This window comes from Lathamus discolor, chromosome 7, assembly GCF_037157495.1.
Source record: "Lathamus discolor isolate bLatDis1 chromosome 7, bLatDis1.hap1, whole genome shotgun sequence".
Taxonomy (NCBI): domain Eukaryota; kingdom Metazoa; phylum Chordata; class Aves; order Psittaciformes; family Psittacidae; genus Lathamus; species Lathamus discolor.
The window spans coordinates 22255489-22272538 of record NC_088890.1 but is presented as its reverse complement, the minus strand read 5'-3'; the positions used below and the strand labels follow the sequence as shown (position 1 = coordinate 22272538).

At 46.6% G+C, this 17050-nt stretch overlaps 1 long non-coding RNA gene across 2 annotated transcripts in view; it reads left to right on the top strand.

Annotated features, from left to right (window-relative positions):
- LOC136018050 (uncharacterized) overlaps positions 1–17050 on the top strand; it is a 29407-nt gene extending 12357 nt beyond the window's left edge. The window contains exons 3-5 of one of the 2 annotated variants that reach the window (XR_010614202.1): positions 11355–11575; positions 13562–13719; positions 14801–17050. This is a non-coding gene — a long non-coding RNA (uncharacterized LOC136018050). The remainder of the gene's footprint in view (positions 1–11354; positions 11576–13561; positions 13720–14800) is intronic. The other variant, XR_010614203.1, reaches the window with a different exon arrangement.

Below are 17050 nucleotides of genomic sequence, written 5' to 3'. Positions count from 1 at the left end.
AGCAATTCCCTGTCCTTCTTGAACAGAGGGGCCCAGAACTGGACGCAATATTCCAGATGCGGCCTCACCAAGGCTGAGTAGAGGGGGAGGAGAACCTCTCTTGACCTACTAACCACTCCCTTTCTAATGCACCCTAAGATGCCATTTGCCTTCTTGGCCACAAGAGCACATTGCTGGCTCATGGTCATCCTCCTATCCACCAGGACCCCCAGGTCCCTTTCCCCTTCACTACTTTCCAGCAGGTCACCCCCCAACCTGTACTGGTACATGGGGTTGTTCTTCCCCAGATGCAAGACTCTACACTTGCCCTTGTTAAATTTCATCCAGTTTCTCCCCGCCCAACTCTCCAGCCTGTCCAGGTCTCGCTGAATGGCAGCACAGTCCTCTGGTGTGTCAGCCACTCCTCCCAGTTTTGTGTCATCAGCGAACTTGCTGAGGGTGCACTCAGTTCCCTCATCCAGGTCATTGATGAAAATATTAAACAGCACCGGTCCCAGCACCGACCCCTGAGGAACTCCACTAGTCACAGACCTCCAACTCTCTGCCTTCTTCCTTTCAACCAGTTCTCGATCCACCTCACTACTTGATCGTCAAGCCCACACTTCCTTAGCTTATCTATGAGGATGCTGTGGGAGACAGTATCAAATGCCTTACTGAAATCAAGAAAAACTACATCTACCGCTCTACCATCATCCCTCCACCTAGTCACTTCCTCATAGAAGGCTATAAGGTTGGTCAAACATGACTTCCCCCTCATAAAACCATGTTGGCTGTTCTTAATGACCCCCTCATCCTTGATATGCCTAGTGATGGAGTCAAGAATAAGTTGTTCCATCATCTTTCCAGGGATGGAGGTAAGGCTGACCGGTCTATAATTACCCGGGTCCTCCTTCTTGCCCTTCTTATAGACTGCTGTGACCTTTGCCATCCGCCAATCCTCAGGCACCTCGCCCATTTCCCACGACTTACCAAAGATGATGGAAAGTGGCCTAGCAATGACCTCCGCCAGCTCCCTCAGCACCCGTGGGTGCATTCCATCCGGACCCATCGATTTACAGATGTCCAGTTTGCATAGCTGATCCCTAACCCAATCCTCATCTACCAAAGCAAACTCCTCCTTTGTCCTGACTCCTTCTGGGGCTATAGAAATCCGGGGCCCTCGGGGAGAGTCTGCAGGAGTAAAGACAGAGGCAAAGAAGGCATTCAGCACCTCTGCCTTCTTTATATCCTCTGTCTCCAGGGTACCCACTTCGTTCAGCAGTGGGCCTATATTGCCTCTTGTTTTAGTTTTATTTGCTATGTATTTGAAGAAGCCCTTTCTATTGTCTTTAACCCGACTAGCAAGATTGAGTTCCAAGGAGGCCTTAGCTGTCCTAATTGCCTCCCTACATCCTCTAACAACTGTCCTATATTCCTCCCAAGCGGCCAGCCCCTCCTTCCATAATCCATAGATTCTCCTTTTCCACTTGAGTTTGCCCAGCAGCTCCTTGTTTAACCACGCCGGTCTCCTAGATCCCTTACTTGACTTCCTACTCATTGGGACGCTCCGATCCTGAGCTTGGAAGAAGCGGTCCTTGAATGCTAACCAACTATCTTGAGCCCCTTTACCGCCTAGTACACTTTCCCATGAGACTTCCCTTAGCAGTTGACTGAAGAGGCCAAAGTTGGCCCTTCGGAAATCCAGAACTGTGGCTTTGCTAGGTATTCTATTCCTCCCACACAGGATCCTAAACTCCACCATCTCATGGTCACTGCAGCCAAGGCTGCCATTGACCGTCACCACTTCGACCAAACCCTCCTTGTTGGCGAGTACTAAATCTAGCAGCGCTGCTCCCCTAGTTGGTACGTCCACCATTTGCATTAAGAAATTATCATCAATGCACTCGAGGAACCTCCTAGACTGTGAATGACTGGCTGTGTGAGTCTTCCAGCAAATATCGGGGTCCTGTGGTCATATGAAATGCCGTGTCATACTTAGGCCAAAAAGCTCTTCTTGCTCTCTCTTTTGCTGACCAGCAGGCCGGACTTAGTAATAGGTGCGTACATATGGTTCATCTTTTGGCTTCACCAAGCAAACTGTTAAATACCTGATACATGCAAGGGGAGGGAGGGATGTGTGTGAGAGGGAGGAAAATCTCAGATAATCTGCTCAAAACAGACAAGTTCAGATGCATATTAGTGGCTTTGGCTGATAATTCCCAAAAGACAATTGAAGTCCCTCAGTTCTAGAGGATCAGTGCATGGTGGGGCCTTCAGACCTCTGCTAAGCCGTAAGGGGTCCAGCAGAGGAGGAGGTTGGGTTTAGTCAAGAAAGCAGCGTTCACTCGACAAGCTTAGCTGTATATTTAGTGCCATGGTTCTGTAGAGATGAGTCACGACAGGAGCTACTGGAAGCACCAGATGTCAATGTATGTTTTGTTCCAACGCTAGAAATCAGATCTGTTGCATGATGGTCTCACTGGAATTTGATTTTTATACTAGCTTGTTTCAGACACTTAAAACCACTGTAGCAAAGCTGTAGTGCAAAGCTTACATGCATTAGAAAAGAAGATACTGTTCTACTTCAGCCTATTGTATTAAAGTGATCTTTAGAATAAAGCTATTACCAGTCATATAATACTACTAAGGACTGCTTTTTTGGTGCCTGAAAAGGTCCTTTCTAAAATAGGAGAACATTACTGAAAAAATACTTAACTTCCTTTGACGTTAAAACTCTCTTCTATAAATGATCTTGTGCTGATGAGTTAAACCCAGCACAGTATAAAGCCAGAGAGAAGGATCAAATAAGGTAATTGCAAGTCCCAGTTCTGTGAGGGAGCTTATTTCTCCCTGTATATGTTTCCTTATATATTATGCACTCTTTAATTACCTTTTGATTTATCTGTGGTCTCGGTCCTCCCAGTAAGTACACATAAATTGCTAAGTGAAAGTAGTAAGGAGTAGTAAATCAATCCCAGTATCCCAAAATGATGTAGCACATGAAACCCAATTCACATGTGGAATCTTCCGTGTATAAATGCCTCCTCCCACAGTAGCTACCTAAAATGAAGAGGGGTAAGGAAGAAAAAGAGAAAGGTGTAGTTTAGTTTGAACTTCCCCACTCCTAGAGAAAAAAATCTGTACGATGTCAAAGAGCTAATACTCGTGACTAACATCCTGCCTGATTAAGCTGTGACTGATGCTGTTAGGACCTGGTACATAGAACTCAATCATATTTAATGCCAAAACAAGCAGAGTCAGAGACTTCCCTTGATACTTTACAGGAAAGTAAGACTGAAGCTGGTTTCAGGCACTGATGTAACACCATCCTGGTCGTTTCTTCATCAGCTGAAATATGCTTCCCCAGCTGCCTTATCGTATGCTCTGTAGTGAAAGAGGTGGTGCAGCTGCAGAAAACAATGGCTAGAAGGACAGTACGGAGCAAATTTCCCTCAGTTTTGAACAAATGCGGAACATTTCCTTTTTCTGTTACCGCTTTAAATGCGGCTGCTGTGGGGGGTGCAGGAGAGCAGCAGTGAGCACTACCAATGCCAGTAGGCCAAGTCAACACTGACTAACCTTTTGCTGTTCAGTGGTGGTGGTGAACAGAACAGTGTTCCTGCTGTTCCCTGCTCAACAGCAGCCTCCTGATGTACGTAGGTACAGAAGCACTGGAGATGCTGTTCTGATACAGCAGCATAACACCAAGTCATAGGTGGGATTTCTGGTGTTTTAGCAGGTGAGAGAGGTTGGTGAAACTGAATCAAACCAATGGAAAAAACCCTAAAGGCAAGTAAAACACTAGGTGCCTTAGGCATGAGAATAACTAAGGAATAAATAGTGTGAAATAACGAGAGTATGGGACTGTCTGAAAGATGCAAACACAGGAAACGTGATTGTTGTCAGCATGCTGTTAAAAAGTTTCAGCTGTCATAAAAATTTGCCATGAAGTATAAAGTATTTCAACAGCAGAGTTTTATAAATGGATGAATTGCAACAAGCAGCTCTGGAAAGCTGTCCTCTGACAGGAACAGGCACGTTCAAAACCTGTTTCAGCTGAAGTCAATGGAAATCCTTCCCTTCATCTCAGCGCAGGATTTCACTTCGAGTCCAAGTACATTTCCTACACAAGTGATTGAAACAAGGCAAACAGCTAACTCCTTAATACAGGAATCAACAGATTGAGGGAATATTACCTAAGAGACCAATAAACATTAGTAATTTGTTTGGGTTTTTTAAGATCTACTCCCAGCTAGGGGAGGTTCGTTGTTTCCTGAGTTTACTCTGAATAAAATACCTGTGTTCTGTTTCACATTTCAAACCCAATTGGAGCTGAGTCCCCACTGCCATGACTCAGGTCACTCCATTGTGTTCCAGCATTTCTGAACAGGGGCCAAGAAGTTCCAGCCAAAGATTACCTTATATATAAGGTATATATATGTATTGCTGGCCACACAGATCTCATTCAGTGCCCACAGGCTGTTGTATTTCAAGTAGGGGCAACTGAGGAGTTTTCCTGTCAACTTCTCTTGCAATATCAAACCTCAGATTCCCTCCTGATCCCCCTCTACTCCATTCCCTTTTGTTTTGGAGCAGCACTGAGGTCCCGTGAAATGCAGAGTCCCATTCTGGAGCCACACGTAGCACAGCTGTACACCTCTCTGCCAATTCAGTTCACTGTTGACTCAAAGACGGGTGTCCCAGGTGTTTTAAGACTGCCTTTACATGCACCCTGTGACAGTAACCAAATTGAAGATGCTCTTGAGTTGGGTTCATTAGCTGTAGGGTGACTGCTGTGAATTTCAGTGTTCAGAAGCTAATTTCCAAAGATAAAATTTGCGTATGAAGTGCTCATTGGCAACTCTGATACTGAACACAGTGCTTCACTCTAGACAGCGGTACTGGGTGGATCACATAGTGTAGCCCCTCTCCAATCCAGGGTTTCCTCCATCAAGGTCAGCAACAGAAAACACTCAAATGCTGCTTTTGGATTCAGTACAGACCTCTCAAGAGCCTTCAAAGGGAGAAAATGTGAATTATACAAACTGGCGCATTTCTTTGTTCCCTTCTGTCTTTATTTCGAGACAAATCAAGATCCAATGAAATATTTGTACATCCTTGATGGATCTGGGTTTTAATACGGTGTTTTAAACCAGGCCCTGAAAAAAAAAAATTAAATGGTGAAAAGCAGCCCAAATATCAAGATGTTTCTGTGTGAGAGTATTTAATTGTATGAAGACATTAGAAGAGCTAAATGCCTGGTACCTCACATGCTTTTCTAAAATGATCCCATGCCATCTGTGTTTCTATCAGAGGTCACTATATCCAAATTGGAAAGAGTTTAGTGTGTGAAGTACTATCTGCTGAAAGCCAGCGTTCTCAGGTCACGATAGTTGTTTCCTAAGTGGAGTAGGATTCTGTAAGAAACAAAGTAGAAGGCCTAAATATTGGAGTCGTAAGTAGATTTGCAGGATCGGTTTGGCCCTTAAATGTCACTTTTAAGGCAAGAGAAAAAATATGTGAGCTCATGTTCTCACAACTTGCCCATTCCAGGCTGTAACTGTGCCATCAGTACCTGCAGCACAAGTACTAGACGTTAACTTTCCAGCACCAAACATGTTCCCTGTTGGACAGATAAGCCGTGACAACAGCTTTTCCTACAATAAAATCAGAGTTAGAAAAACCCCAGAGTTAAATAGAACGGGAAGTTTTGAGTCTCCACAGGCTCTGGTCAGCAAAGTGTTTAAAGATGTGAAGCTCAGTATACCTGGAAAAATACCGTGCCCTTTAGACAGCATATTATGGAGTATTATGAAATGACAGCACATGTGGAAGTTTCTCTGTTATGGAGGATTAACAATTGAGATTGTACTGTAGGTTCAAGAAACAGATTATCACTATTGATATGTAGTGCACATGTCGGTGTGCCCGTATGTCCCTAGAACTTTTCTGGAAGTGCTTCATGGTCAGGAAAGATGGGAAAAAGGCTTTAAAAATGATTCCATTTCTTCATCCCATCGATGACCTAATGAGATAAGCTAATGAGATAAGGTTTTGCGTCACCATCTTTTATATAAATTCTTTGTTAGGGCTGGTAAGGGAGTGTTACATTTAACCACTTCGTAAAGAAAAACAAACAGACAGAGCTCTATTTTTAGTCTCCTGAGAATATAATGCTCAAATGCTGTTTGTCCAGAGGTGATTTGTTGGTCAGCAAAGCTTTGTTTAAAAAAAACCCCTCACCAATATGGACTTGAAGCCTAAATTCATGTGACAGTTACATCCATATCTCTCAAAGCATTGTAACTGATACCTGGTATGAACTTAATAGGTAGCTTCTTTTAATGTGCATCTTTGAGAGTGTAACCAAAACTCAATTCCAACTGAGCATTTTGAAAACTGTTACCTACCACCAGACAAGTAACCAAATAAACTCTTATTTTCTCTACTGCCTAAGCCTAAACCATGGTGAATATATGCTTCCAGTTCCCCTACTTGGATTTTTAGGTTCTTTACTGGACACAGTGTTCACTGGATCTGTTCTTACCTGGGTAGCTGGTGTGTCTTTCCAGCCACCAGCCTACTGTCAGGGACGCTACTTGGGTGTTTTCATTGCACAGTAGTAAAACCCTGAGCAAATGCATACACGATGGACCCATACAATGTATGTGGTTTCATTTTAGCACTGTACAACCAAACCAACCCAATTTTGGTCCTTTGGGCAGTGGGAGCAGCCTCACCTGCCTGGGGAGCTGTTCTCTGAAGTGTTGCTCCAGAACTCTGCCAAACCAAAAGAAAGGATTTTAGACATGCTGAAGGCAATTCAAAGTCTTCAACATCTTTTGCTGTCAAGGCAGCAGGCACAGCTTGAACCTCTGTTCTGCCACTAAAGCCCCAGTTCTTTGAACCATTGGTGTTACACACTCAAACTGCAAGTGGAAGTGTAGGCCTGTGAGAGAACTCCCCAAACAAATCAGTATGGTCGTTGTTTCTGTTAACTTTTTCAAGGAAAAGTGAGAACAAAAATCACTAGAATAATCCTTTAAAGTTTGAACTGAGAGAGCTCATAACTCTATACTACACAATGAAGGGCAGCAAGACCATCATAGAACCATAGAATCAGCTGGGTTGGAAAAGACCTTTAAGTTCCTCAAGCCCAACCATTCCCCAGCACTGCCAAAGCCACTACTAACCCATGGCACTAGTCATCTACAAAATTAATTTGGTTTTGAAAATATTGAAATGGGTCACAAGGAACCACCTCTGCCCCATAAAGATCCCACAAACTGACTGCTGGTGGCTATGCACAGTGCCTCACATAGCAGTTTGGGGTTCCCACACCTCCCATTATGTGCTGGCTTGTGGTGGCTGCAGGGCACCCATCCTGACTCCCCGAGGAATGGGTGACCAGTTTGTTTTGGCTGGTCCTCAGGCAGGTTTTCACTCTGTGTGTCAACACTGGGTGTGCTGGTTGTCATTTCTTGATACCAAAAGTCATACACCTGTTTGGAGAAAGGTATCATGCTCCACCTGTGTGTGAAAGGTTCACAGGGAAGGAATTCTGCTGTGCGAGTATACTGATACGGGGACGTTAAAACACAGTCCAGTTCACTGGGCGAATTTGGCTAAAGGAGGCAGAACAGGCACATGCTGGAGGCAACCAGTGCTGCTACTACCAGGGACACCAAGGAGCAAGAGTCCCGGTCCCAGGAGCACCAGGACTTCGCCGGTAGTGCTTGGAGCCCATGAGGAGCTATTTGGTGTGAGCAAAGGGCCAGCTCTGCTGGCTGGGGCACAAGAGCAGAAGGGGTGGGGTTAATAAGTTCCTCACTGTATTAGCAAGCACATGGCTGTATTGTGAATCAGCCACAACTCGCACTCCTTGAAAGGGCAGCAGGACGAGTTGCAGCGGTTGCCACCTTCCACTTTATGTGCTCGGTGTACAAAGAAATGTAGTTTGGAGCTTAAGTTTTTTCTCCCTTATTTCCTCTGTCCCTGGAGGGGCTTTACTCAGAACTTGGATTTCCTCCGAAGCACCTGAAGTAAAATCGAGTGAACTTGTTGGTGGCAGCTTGATGCCAAACTGCCATCAGGTTCTGCTGGTCTTGGCTAAAATCAGCACTGCAAAAGATTTCCCTGCTCATACGTATTTCCCATCCTACCTGGAAGTTACGGACCTGAAGCTACCTAACACCAAAGTTAAAGTGGGGGAAAACCTCCCAAACCAAGCTTCTGATCTACCTTTGTGGTGGCATCACCGGGTTTCATCCAGCTTCTGTGTCCAGAGAAGGAATCTGAGATTAGACAACTACAAGTGCTGGGTAACATCTGCCTGAGACAAACTGTGGTGGTTTGCACCCAAACTGGGAGGCACAGGATGTACAAACAGCCCCTGAGAAGCAGGTTGGCAGGAAAAGCAGAGCCCATGTCTCCTGAGTGGTAATCCTGCCTGCTGGGCATGTTCCCTTCCCACAGCCTTCTGGCCGTGCAGGGCTCGTGTTAAAGCCTGCACGGGTTATATTTTTCATGTTCAGTAAAATTTGACTTAATTTGTGCCAAAACCTTTCAGGATTCTCCCTCCCCTGTCCCTCGTGAGTTGTTTCCTTGAAAAACCACAACCCTCTCTAAGTACTTTAGAAATGCACTATAAGCATTAAGCCAACGCGAGACAATAATAAATGAGGCAAATTACATGCCAGGATGTGCTGGTGATAATGTTTTCCACTGAAGACAGGAGCAGTGAAATTTTCCAGCATAACAACAGAGGCACCATTCCCCCTGTCCCATGTGAAACATGAGTAAGCTCTATCTCGGCACCCGCTCCCCTGCAGCCCCGGCCTTGCCTCATCCCGTTCCGTCCCATAGGTGACACTGAAGCTGCCTTCGAGATGCCTGACCTTTAAATCCACCCTGTCTGCGTGCCCAAGAGGAAGTCACATGTGTGGCACGAGCCTGACCCGGGAATATTGCCTGGAGTAGGATATTTGCGTGAATAAGGAAGGGCAGGGTCTGCAAGATGAATCACCGAAACAATCATTATCCTGAGGAAAAACCTTGGAGGGTGGATTAGCCATGATAACTGCCCTGTCAAGGTAACAACAATGAGAACCGTCAGCTCTGCTCAGCTGCGACGGGCAGAAACTGCTTCAGAACAAAACATAACAATAAAAATGATGGAAGTTCCTAAGCAGAGATTGGCCAAGGAGGCATCCTTCACTTCCAGCTGCTCCCAGCCCAGCCCGCGATTGTTGGACAATCTGCCCCAAGAATTGCTCCACAGATTATTTTTAGAGCACCAGAGCTTTCAGTGAAAACAAATAAAGGGACAGACAGTTGCTATAAAGACAGGAAATAAACTTTAGAAACTATTTAGCTTTTGGCTAAGCTGGGCAACTGAATTGCACAGTTCCCTGAGCACGCATGACGACCTCAGATAAGATGAGCACCCAATGACAGGGGTTTGTTCCTTTCCTCTGATCAGCCCGGTTCTAACAAAACTGTTGGTGCTGTGATTGCTCCACACCTGGAACAGACACCACAGCCAGGAATGTCAGGGTGCTGCAGGCTCTGCTATGTAGAATCACAGAGCAGTTTGGGTTGGAAGGGACCTTCAAAGCTCATCCAGTCCTGCAATGAGTGGCGACATCTTCATCTAGAGCAGGTTGCCCAGAACCGCATCCAGCCTGACCTTGAGGATCTCCAGGGATGGCTTTTCCCATGGCTGTATCGTGTACTACTGTGATGTGCAGGCACAGGGCTCACAGCCAGTGACTCCTGTCGGCAGTGCTGTAGTGCTGTGCTTGTGCCCTGTCCCTGGAGGCAGCTGTCCTGGCCCCAGCAGCTCCCCAGAGCAGTGTCCCCATCCTTCCCTCCTCAGCCCCAGCCAGCCTGTGTGCCCACCCGGCTGCTCGGCTCGGGCACAGCAGTGTTGGTGCCTTCGCCTGCATGGCACTTAAACTGCTCAGAAGAGCTTCAAGCATCCCAAAGACAGGCAGAGCTGTGGTGGCAGCAAGAGAGGTAGGACATGACCTCCACCAGGGATGGGATGAGAGCAGCATCTCCAGAGACACAGTACAGGGAGCAGGAGCAGGCGGGTACACCCATGCAAACCCCAGCAGTGATGATCTGCTGCTAACCAAGCCTTTGCTGCACTGAAGGAGGAAAAGAGAAAGGTCTGATTCTGTCTCCCAACTAAAGCAATAGCCAAATTTCAGTTAATGCGCCAACTCTGTGGTCAGTTTTAGCTACTTCAGCTCAACACTCTGAACTCCCATGGTGCCAGTCGGAGCTTATCTCCAAGACAAGACATTATTTTGCTGCCTTTTACTTTTTCAACCAGTGTTTTCCCTCAAGTTTGCTTTGAGTGTCAGAGCCTTGTCTGTGCTGCATCCCATCTGCTTCCTGGGCTGATGGAAGTGGTGGCATTACTTCACAGAATCATGGAATGGTTTGGGTTGGAAGGGACCTTAAAGCTCATCCAATTCCAACCCCCTGCCATGGGCAGGGACACCTTGCACTACTGCAGCTTGCTCCAAGCCTCTGCAGGCACTTCTCAGGGCTAGAGGCAGAGTGAAAACCCATCTGGGGTCACTCGAGCCCTGTCCTGCACCTAACACAGAAGCTCTCTGCAGTGACAGCGTTTGGGGTAAATAAGCCAGAGTTTGGTGGATGGAGCCAGAGGCACCCCAAGCTCCACTGCAGAGGTTGCTGTGTGCAAGGCACGAGGCTCCTCACCAGGCACAGGAGTGGTTCCAGCTTGCACACAGTCTGTGCCCACCAGGAGCGTGCTGTTGGACCCCACTGCCTGTGCCCGGGAGAGGCTCCTCCTGCCCTTTGCGGGGACCGGCTGCCAGCAGCAGGGATGGACACTGGAAGGGAAGAGACCCAAGAGCTGCTCCTTGAGGGCTCGAGCCCACAGTTACCCCAGGAACCTCGTGCCCTTTGCAGTTTGTGCAGTAACTTCAGTAGTGATAATAAAATAAATGAAGGCATTTCCGTGTTTCGCTGTTGTGTGGATGCCTTTCCACCTCACTGCCCCGAGTTATGAGAAAGAGTAAATATGAGAGTTGCAACATACCATTGCTACAACTGTGAGCAGTTTTAGGTACCTCTGCCACCGCTTCTTCCTCAACTAGACACCAGCATCCTCTTGTTCCTCCCCATGAGCCTCCCCTGAATGTCTTGGATGTCTGTTGTTTGGACATGGGTCTGTCAGCACTTGAAGGGTGGTTTGGGGTAAGGTGAGGTCAAATTACTTCAACATCCTCCTGTTTGATTTGCTTGTCTAGCCGTACATGGAGTCCCCATCTGCCCACAGCAACATCTCTCCCCTCTTAAGTGTTAACAAAATGATTTTCATATTTTTATGTCCCCAGAACATAAAAAGCCCCACCTTCCGCCCCAGCCCTTCAGCCTGAACTCGGATGAGCCTCTCTTGGATACAGAGCAGGAGTAAAACACCTTATCAATTTGGACACATCAGTTTCCTTTGTGGTGGAGCTGTTTTCAGTGTGCTGTGATGTGTATTACAAAGCCAAAGATATAAATGATCAACTGGAAGCTTGAATTAATTTTTCCTCATGTCTAAATTAGGAAGGTGAGTAATTGCTGCAGTAATGGCGAGCAGAGCCTGTTTATCAATGCCAGTGAATAACTGGCTATTAAACAATGGTGCACTTTGCCTTTGAAAATTCACAACACTCTAACAGGAAGCTCGCTGCCAGTTTGATATTAGCTCGATGACTGATGAGAGGAGTGGCAGGGTTACAAACGCAGTTTGGGGAAAAGCTTTCTGACATGTCTCCCCCAAAAGCATCCCTGTGCCTGCAGAGTTCTCCTTGCTGCAAGGGTAAGTGCACAGTGGGCTTAGATTACAGCATCTGAAGTCACAGGGCCAAAATAGCACAAGCCTAATTCTGTAATCAATCACCTCTGATTGCAGGCAGTCCAGCGCCGCAACGAGAAGCCACAGGCAGGAGCTGCCTCTTGTTTTCTGGCTTCGTACATGCGTCCGTCTGCCCCTTGGCCGCTGCTCTGACCTCACCCTTTGTTCACAGCAGCAGCATCTGTCCCCGTTATCTTCCTTATGCCTTCCCATTTTCCATGCCAAGCCTATCCTCTTCCCACCATGCTCCTCACCCCTTCCTTTGGCAGCGCTGGGTTGAGTCTCTGTCCTGGCACACCACCCTCTCCACCCAGCCACACCAGCTCCACACCTCCACCTGCTTTCCAGTGCCACCTCTGTGCTTCTTTCCACTCCTGGTTATCTCTGGGCCCTGTGAGCTCACCCCACAGCTCCTCCAGCTCTCGGGACCTCATCTCTGCTTTCTCCGGGTATCTGCCTTTCTCTGAGCTTCTTGGGTCATGGTACAAATGGTTGGGGATCCCTCCCATTCCTGCTGCTTCCAAAGCCTTTCTTTTGCTCAGCCTCTCCCCAGCCTCTGCCATGCTTGTTCCTAAGCTCTTTCTTCTCCTCCCAGATTCCTACATCCACTCTTAATGGTGCTGGGTTCTGATGTGACAACTCACCCAGTTTCTTACATTGGCACCTCCATATCCTTGTGCTTTCAGCTGATCTGCACCTCCTGTTTGACTCAGTCACTCTGAAATGGTGAATGTACAGGTTTTTTTCACCTAGCACTGCTCTTCCTCACCTCTCCACTCTGCAGATTTCTCCTCTGGCCACTGCTCATCCAGGTAATTCAATCAGTGTTTCCTTCCTCCTCTCTTTGCAGACCTTTCTTCCCCATCCTTTTCTTAATTTGAAGATTGCTCATTTGCTTTCAAGCTTCATTTCAGTCTAGACTGCCTTCACAGAGCCTGGCCTACTGACTTCATTTCACTTTGGTTTCCCCCTGAAGCTATTAACACAGCAGCAAATTCATTCTCTCCACCTCTCCATAGCGTCACCTTCCCAACTTAGCAGCTTTAAGATCCAGCTGAGGCTGAAGCAATATATCTGCAGCTCTGGCTGATGCAACTTCTCAACCACTTTCTCCTCCTGGCTCCCCTGTTCTCCCAGGAAGCTTGAGCTGACCGGTTTTCCTCATCTCTGTGGTATGGCACTGCATTGTTCTCCCTTCCAACAGTATCTCCACACCATCTTAGTTTCATTCATGCCTTTTAATTCTAACTATCCTTAACCCCCCTCCTCTTTATTAAACCTTGAATCCTGCAGTTTCCCCTTCACTAACATTCTTTGGCATCTCCTTTCTTTAAGATGTACCAAAAGGTCCTTGATTCCCTTTTTATCCTTACAGACACTGTTCCATCCCATAGGTCATTGCTGTTTGTAGTGTCCCAGTGTTCCTCCAACAGTTTCTGCCCCTCACATCTTACTGAAGCTTCTTTGGTTGAGGTCTCTCATATCTCCTTACCACTACTTCAGTCAGACACTGCTTCTTTATCTTTCTTCATTTGCTTTCAGCACTGTTGACCACACGCTTGCTGAGATCTTGTTCTCTGGATCCAGCACCCCTCATCCTCTGCCTTTACCATCCCTTGCTGAGCGCATTTGCTAAGCAGTCTTCTTCACCAGAATTGGGTAATCTTGGTCTCTTTTCTCCTACCATCTCATTTCCAGGAGAAAACCACCCATCAAACCAAACAACAAACCCAAACTCGCCTCCACGCACAAACTTGGTAGCCACCACTGCAGAGACCTCCTGCTCTACGGCTCAACTCCAGACCTGGTTTTTCTGCCCAAAGTAAAAAAAAAAAAAAAAAAGACCTTTCTGTAAGGTAATCTTTTATTTAGGTCTGCTTTTAACTCATACTCTTCCTGGCTAAAGCAAAGCCCCTGCTCGTGCCTCCATGCAATCCACCTACCTTCACTACTGGCAGTGTGACTACACGTGTCAGTCACCCTGCAACCCACCACAGCCTCCTGTCTCTCTCCTAATGCCCAGCTTATGAATCTGTTCCTTCAAATGGGGATTAATTCTCATGAAGTTGGCTCCTAGGGGCTGAGAGCCTTTCCCAGTGATCCCTCAGCTGAACTCTCACCATCTGACATCGGATGAGACCATTAGCTTTACTCTTGTTTTGCTCACAGCAGTCCAGCACTCTGCACAGTTTGTCACTGGCATTTTGACATACACTCTTCCTTTCACATCTCTTCTGACACCTCCTCTTCAGCATCAAGTGTGAGTCACTTTGCTTTCAAGGCTCTTCAAGACATACTGGCCCTCACTGATAAGAAGCTGCTCTACGGCTGCTCCACTACAATGGCCTTTATCCCTCACTATTATATTTCCAAGGAAGCACCTGTCTTGTTCCCGGGTGCTGAATTCCTGCTTAGAGCTCCTTGTGACTACTTGTAAAAGCACTTCACTCTTCTCCTACAGCCACAGCAGCTGCTCACCGTAACGATGAGCATGGTTTCCTTCTTACCCTCATGTATTCCACCCTCATCTTCTACATACACAGTAATGAATTTTTGGGATGAGATCCTTCTTCTGCCTCTGTAGATGATGCTGCAGAAAGGCAACCTACTGAAGAGATAGGTGTCTATCCCCATCAAATGGCTTGCAAATCATGGCAATATGTGGAAAATGTAATTATCAGAGTGTACTCCTACCACACACATCCATGATCGAACATATAAATCCTTCCAGGGATTCTTTCAGCCTGTGCCTTCTGCTCAGGTCTAGTGCAATGCTGACACCTTTCAAATGGCCCTGACTCCATGAGAAATTATTTCACAAAAGGGTAGACTATGAGATGCCAAAGGGTTTGTGTGCACTAACACAACCCAGCCACGGCTCCCCAGTGCTTCCCAGGAACAATCCAGTAAAGGCTGAATTTCTTCGTGTCTTTTCAGGCTTTCCCTTCTGATGAACAGCACAGCAAAATCCCTTGCTGACAAGAGCACTCAGTCGAACCAGACCAGCAAGAACACAGCTGCAAAGCCCTTTGAACCTGAACCACCAGTTGAAGGGTACGTCTGGAAGTGCCCCCTAGCCCAGAGAGCAGACACCTTGCTTATCCTCTGTGACCATATGACAGCCTTGGGCTAACATGTGAAATGCATTAGAAAAATTAACCATTTTGGCAGGTGGACACTAGAACCAATGGTGAAGTGTCCTAATCTCATCGTCAGAGATGACCCCTTGTCCAGGTCTAGCCTTGGCAGAGTACAGGAGCTGTGGCAGCAGCAGGGCAGCGCTGCCAACACAGCATAAAGAAACTTCAGTTTCCTAGTGCCAAGTCTTTTCATCTGGCTAAATCCAGCGAGCTTCAGCGAGGCCACAACAACCCACATCACCAGGACCATGGCCCAGACCCCCACCAGACAACCTCTGGCACTTGTGGTACTGATTTGCCTCCATCTTCCCAAGTGCACAGAGCACATGCCAGGACTCCATCACAATGCCTTCAGTATTGTTAGACCCTCAGCAGTTTACAATTACATGCTTAGTACCTTTATTGTTGAACTTAGTGATCTTAAAGGTCTTTTCTGACCTAGTTGATTCTGTAGTTCTATGATTTACTCTACTTTTACATTACTTTTTGGAAATGCATAACTGGAGGGCTGTATGGCTCACTCTGAAGACATCACCTGGTCCATGGTAAACAGATGTGCTTTCAGTGTCTGCACAAGCAACCTTTCCAAAACCATGGATTAGCTTATGCAAGTGTATTCCGTGAACACAGTTTCGACAGATCAGTTAATATTATTTACGTAATTTGAAACGAAATATTGAATGAAAGCCTATTTTGCCTTACACCTTGACATAAAATATATCTCTGTGTGGAGAGATAGGAAAAAGTTCCTGGCTTTGCAAGGAGATAGATAGGAAATTATTGATACGAGCCCTGATATCTGCAATACAATCCCCTTTCCCAGGGTTCACAGAGTTCCCCCAAAGCTCCTCTATTAACAAGGGCTGTTTGAACAAACTTGGCTGGAAAACAAAACCCAGTTCAGTACTTTTCCTTTTCTTTTTTTTTTTCTCTTTTTTTTTTTTACCTGTAGTGCTATTTTAAGCCCAGTTTTTATGGTTTCAGTTCGGGCACTGGCTAAAAAGGAAGAGGAAAAAAACACAGCGTTTCATAAAGTTTATGTGCATTGCTCATAACTCTCACACCATGATATCACTGCGGCCATGTGAATTGCTAGTGGCACCTTGACATCAGCCTTGTAAAAGTACATCTCAGATCTTTGAATAGAGGAAAAAGGGAAAGCTTCATTTTGGAAAAAGACAGGTTTCGAGTTCTATCATTGTAACTGCAATTATAGTGATATTAATCTTATCAATAGTCGTAACAGTCTCAAAATGTCTTCTGCCCATTGTCAGATTTGTAAGCATGTGTTAATCCAAGGTCAGCCTTGGTCAGAACAAAAAGTAGACCCGTGTCTTTCTGTGCCTTCCTCCCCATCATTCCACTCTCTCCACCCTTTCTCTCCTTCCTGCTGTGAACACGAGTTTGCTTCCCCTGATCTCCACATGATTTCCTCATGCTATTTGTTACCCCTTCCCATCCACAGTTCTGTGTCTCCGCCCTGCACACATTCAGGGATGGACAACACCCTTGTTGTCCACGCTGCTGTCCCCACCCAGCCACACGCTATCTGCTCCCGCACATCACCCCACTCATGGCACATCTGTCCAACAGGGAGCTCCTGGGACTTTGGCAGCCACCAGTGTCAGGCTCAGCTCTGCTTCACCCTTCCCCTCTTGCGCTGTGCTGTGAGCAACCATCAGGAGTTTATTCTGGGGCACATCACTGGTACCCAGCAGGTTTCAACACCAAAACACGCACCAGCAGGACTTGAGATTCAACTCCAGCTGGCCACAGCTGGCAAAGGTGCACGATTCACCTTCAGTTTTGCACTCCAGCTCTCTTCCCCCCACACTACTCCCTCTCCCTGCAGACCTGGGGAGAACCTGATAGCTTTGGGAATACCTTCTTTTAGCAGCATCTGTAGCTCTTTGGTTTTTACACTGCCTGGAAGACTGTGTCATATTTGCTGGATCAGGTCCATGGTGTTTAAGATCTTTCTCTGGCAACAAATAATCTGCCTTAACAGCTCATCTTTTCACCTCTGTGCCCATTAATAAACGTGTAA